Below are 5510 nucleotides of genomic sequence, written 5' to 3'. Positions count from 1 at the left end.
AGGTGCAGCCAATCACTACTGAGGGGGGCGTCACACGACGGAACCACGCCTCCTTGAGAGAAACAATGGCTTGTGGGAGGAAAACCAGCCACTGGGCGGGGCCAATGTGTGTCTATCTCCAGCTCCGCCCCTATGGGAGGGGCTTCTTATACTTCCCGCTCCCCCTCTCCGGCCGCACTCCTCCTGGCTTCAGTTGCAGCCGCGTCCTTGCTCTGGCGCGCTCTTCCCCGTAGCCCCGCCCCGCCCCCCGCCCGTTGTCATGGAGACTCCAGGGGAGGCTGAATAATGCTGGGCTTGGCCTGAGTCTTCTCCAGCGGGTGTCATGGCGACAGTGACGTCACTGTGACTTAGCCGGGTTGTTTTTCACTTAAGGCAAAGGGAGGAGAGAAATCCAGAGAGAGGAGCTGACAGGCGGCGTCTCCTCCCGGGTGTGATAGTGAGAGGCGACCGGGGATAATGGAGAAGGGACAGGAGAGCACAGTAATCACAGAGGATGGTACAGCCCATAATACAGCGGACGTGACACTATGGCGACTGAGAAGCCACCAGCGATCAGGAGCGAGCGTACACCGGCCAGCGATTAGGAGCGAGCGTACACCGGCCAGCGATCAGGAGCGAGCGTACACCGGCCAGCGATCAGGAGCGAGCGTACACCGGCCAGCGATTAGGAGCGAGCGTACACCGGCCAGCGATCAGGAGCGAGCGTACACCGGCCAGCGATCAGGAGCGAGCGTACACCGGCCAGCGATCAGGAGCGAGCGTACACCGGCCAGCGATCAGGAGCGAGCGTACACCGGCCAGCGATCAGGAGCGAGCGTACACCGGCCAGCGATCAGAAGCGAGCGTACACCGGCCAGCGATCAGGAGCGAGCGTACACCGGCCAGCGATCAGAAGCGAGCGTACACCGGCCAGCGATCAGGAGCGAGCGTACACCGGCCAGCGATCAGCAGCGAGCGTACACCGGCCAGCGATCAGGAGCGAGCGTACACCGGCCAGCGATCAGAAGCGAGCGTACACCGGCCAGCGATCAGGAGCGAGCGTACACCGGCCAGCGATCAGGAGCGAGCGTACACCGGCCAGCGATCAGGAGCGAGCGTACACCGGCCAGCGATCAGGAGCGAGCGAACACCGACCAGCGATCAGGAGCGAGCGTACACCGGCCAGCGATCAGAAGCGAGCGTACACAGACCAGCGATCAGAAGCGAGCGTACACCGACCAGCGATCAGGAGCGAGCGTACACCGACCAGCGATCAGGAGCGAGCGTACACCGGCCAGCGATCAGGAGCGAGCGTACACCGGCCAGCGATCAGGAGCGAGCGTACACCGGCCAGTGATCTGGAGCGAGCGTACACCGGCCAGCGATCAGGAGCAAGCGTACACCGGCCAGCGATCAGGAGTGAGGGTACACCGGCCAGTGATCAGGAACGAGCGTACACCGACTAATGATCAGGGGTGAGCGTACACCGGCCAGTGATCAGGGGTGAGCATACACCTGCCAGTGATCAGGAGCGAGCGTACACCGACTAATGATCAGGAGTGAGCATACACCGGCCAGTGATCAAGAGCGAGCGTACATCGATTAATGAACGGAGCGAGCGTACACCGGCCAGTGATCAGGAACGAGCGTACACCGACTAATGAACGGAGCGAGCGTACACCGACTAATGATCAGGAGCGAGCATACACCGGTCAGTGATCAGGAGCGAGCGTACACCGACTAATGAACGGAGCGAATGTACACCGACCAATGATCAGGAGCGAACACATACAGTACAGACCAAAAGTTTGGACACACCTCATTTAAAGATTTTTCTGTATTTTCATGACTATGAGAATTGTACATTCACACTGAAAGCATCAAAACTATGAATTAACACGTGGAATTATATACTTAACAAAAAAGTGTGAAACAACTGAAAATATGTCTTATATTCTAGGTTCTTCAAAGTAGCCACCTTTTGCTTTGATGACTGCTTTGCACACTCTTGGCATTCTCTTGATGAGCTTCAAGAGGTAGTCACCGGAAATGGTCTTCACTTCACAGGTGTGCCCTGTCAGGTTTAATAAGTGGGATTTCTTGCCTTATAAATGGGGTTCGGACCATCAGTTGTGTTGTGCAAAAGTCTGGTGGATACACAGCTGATAGTCCTACTGAATAAACTGTTAGAATTTGTATTATGGCAAGAAAAAAGCAGCTAAGTAAAGAAAAACGAGTGCCCATCATTACTTTAAGAAATGAAGGTCAGTCAGTGCGAAAAATTGGGAAAACTTTGAAAGTGTCCCCAAGTGCAGTTGCAGAAACCATCAAGCGCTACAAAGAAACTGGCTCACATGAGGACCGCCCCAGGAAAGGAAGACCAAGAGTCACCTCTGCTTCTGAGGATAAGTTTATCCAAGTCACCAGCCTCAGAAATCCCATGTTAACTGCAGCTCAGATTAGAGACCAGGTCAATGCCACACAGAGTTCTAGCAGCAGACACATCTCTACAACACCTGTTAAGAGGAGACTTTGTGCAGAAGGCCTTCATGGTAAAATAGCTGCTAGGAAACCACTGCTAAGGACAGGCAACAAGCAGAAGAGACTTGTTTGGGCTAAAGAACACAAGGAATGGACATTAGACCAGTGGAAATCTGTTCTTTGGTCGGATGAGTCCAAATTTGAGATCCTTGGTTCCAACCACCGTGTCTTTGTGCGATGCAGAAAAGGTGAACGGATGGACTCTACATGCTTGGTTTCCACCGTGAAGTATGGAGGAGGAGGTGTGATGGTGTGGGGGTGCTTTGCTGGTGACACTGTTGGGGATTTATTCAAAATTGAAGGCATACTGAACCAGCATGGCTACCACAGCATCTTGCAGCGCATGCTATTCCATCCGGTTTGCGTTTAGTTGGACCATCATTTATTTTTCAACAGGACAATGACCCCAAACACACCTCCAAGCTGAGTAAGGGCTATTTGACCAAGAAGGAGAGTGATGGGGTGCTACGCCAGATGACCTGGCCTCCACAGTCACCAGACCTGAACCCAATCGAGATGGTTTGGGGTGAGTTGGACAGCAGAGTGAAGGCAAAAGGGCCAACAAGTGCTAAGCATCTCTGGGAACTCCTTCAAGATTGTTGGAAGACCATTTCCGGTGACTACCTCTTGAAGCTCATCAAGAGAATGCCAAGAGTGTGCAAAGCAGTCATCAAAGCAAAAGGTGGCTACTTTGAAGAACCTAGAATATAAGACATATTTTCAGTTGTTTCACACTTGTTTGTTAAGTATATAATTCCACATGTGTTAATTCATAGTTTTGATGCCTTCAGTGTGAATGTACAATTTTCATGAAAATACAGAAAAAAATTGAAATGAGAAGGTGTGTCCAAACTTTTGGTCTGTACTGTAGTAGCCAATGATTAGGAGCGAGCGTACACTGTCCAATGATAAGGAGTAAGTGTACACCAGCCAGTGATCAGGAGTGAGATTACACCGACCAACGATCAGAAGCGAGCGTACACCAGCCAGTGATCATGAGCAAGTGTACAGTAGCCAATTATCGGAAGCAAGCGTACACCGGCCAGTGATTAGGAGTAAGCATACAGTAGCCAATGATCGGGAGAGAGTACACCAGCCAGTGATCAGGAACGAGCATACTGTAGCCAATGATCAGGAGTTAGTGTACACCAGCCAGTGATCAGGAGCGATCACACACGTGGCAATGATCAAGAGCAAGCATACACCAGCCATTGATCAGGAGCGAGGCTACACCGGCCAATGATCAGAAGCGAGAGTACCCTGCCCAATGATCTGGAGCGAGCATATACCGGCCACTGATTGTAAACAAGCATACAGTGGCTAATAATAATGAGCGAGTGTACACCGGCCAATAATTGGGAGCGAGCATACAACAGCTAATAATCAGGAGCGAGTGTAATATTCGTGAGAGAGCGTAGACCAGCCGATGATTGGAAGCAAGCGTATACTGGCGAATGAGCAGGATCATGCTTACACCAGCTAATGAGTGGGAGCGAGTGTATGCCGGCCAGGGTTCAGGAACAAGAGTACAGCAGCCAATGATCAGCAGTGAGCATACACCGGCCAATGATCAGGAGCGAGCGTACACTGGCCAGTCATCAGGAGCGAGCGTACACCGGCCACTGATTGGAGCAAGAGTACAGTGGCTAGTAATAATGATTACGTGTACACTGGCCAATAATTGGGAGCGAGCTTATAACAACTAATAATCAGGAGCGAGCGTAATATTTGTGAGAGAGTGTAGACCAGCCAATGATCGAAAGCGAGCATACACCATCCAATGATCAAGAGCGACCATAAATTGGCCAATGATCAAGAGCAAGAGTACACCGGCCAATGAGCGGGAGCGAGAGTACACCGGCCAGTGATCAGGAGCTAGTGTACGTTGGCCAGTGATCGACAGCGAATGTGCACCAGCTAGTGTACAGCAGCTTATGATCGGGTGTGAACGTACACCGGCCAATGATCAGGAGTGAGCGTACACTTGCGAATGAGCAGGATCACACACCAGCCAATGAATGGGAGCGAGCGTATACCGGCCAGTGATCAGGAGCAAGTGTACAGCAGGCAATGATCAGGAGTGAATGCACACCGGCCAATGCTCGGGAACGAACGTACACCAGCCAATGATTGTGAGCGAGCGTACACCAACCAATGATCAGGAGTGAGCGTAGACCGGCCAATGATCAGGAGGGATCGTACACCGGCCAAGGATCGGGAGTGAGCGAACACCAGCCAATGAGCGGGAGTGAGGGTACACTGGCCAATGATCGGGACCAAATGTACACCGGCCAAGGATCGAGAGTGAGTGTACACCAGCCAATGATTGGGAGTCAACGTACACCGGCCAATGATTGAGAGCGAGCATACACCTGCTAATGAGCGGAAATAAGCATACACCTGCCAATGATCGGGAGCGAACGTACACCGGCCAATGATTGGGAGGGAGCGTACACTGGCTAATGAACTGGAATGAGCGTACACTGGCCAATGAACGGGAGTGAGCGTACACCGGCCAATGATTGGGAGTGAGCATACACCGGCCAATGACCGGAGGGAGCGTACACCGGCCAATGATCGGGAGCGAACGTACACCGGCCAATGATTGGGAGGGAGCGTACACTGGCCAATGAACTGGAATGAACGTACACTAGCCAATGAACGGGAGTGAGCGTACACCGGCCAATGATTGGGAGTGAGCATACACCAGCCAATGAACGGAGTGAGCGTACACCTGGCAATGATCGGGAGCGAACGTACACCGGCCAATGATCAGGAGTGAACGTACACCGGCCAATGATCGGGAGTGAACGTACACCGGCCAATGACTGGGAGTGAGCATACACTGGCCAATGATCTGGAGCAAGCGTACACCGGTCAGTGATCAGGAGTGAACGTACACCGGCCAATGATTGGGAGCGAGCATACACCTGCTAATGAGCCAATGATTGGAAGGGAGCGTACACTGGCCAATGAACTGGAGTGCGTAC

Source organism: Phyllobates terribilis, unplaced genomic scaffold, assembly GCF_046119375.1.
Source record: "Phyllobates terribilis strain yellow unplaced genomic scaffold, ASM4611937v1 Scaffold_3__8_contigs__length_932513732, whole genome shotgun sequence".
NCBI classification, from domain to species: Eukaryota; Metazoa; Chordata; class Amphibia; order Anura; family Dendrobatidae; genus Phyllobates; species Phyllobates terribilis.
Note: the sequence above shows the minus strand (reverse complement) of the source record.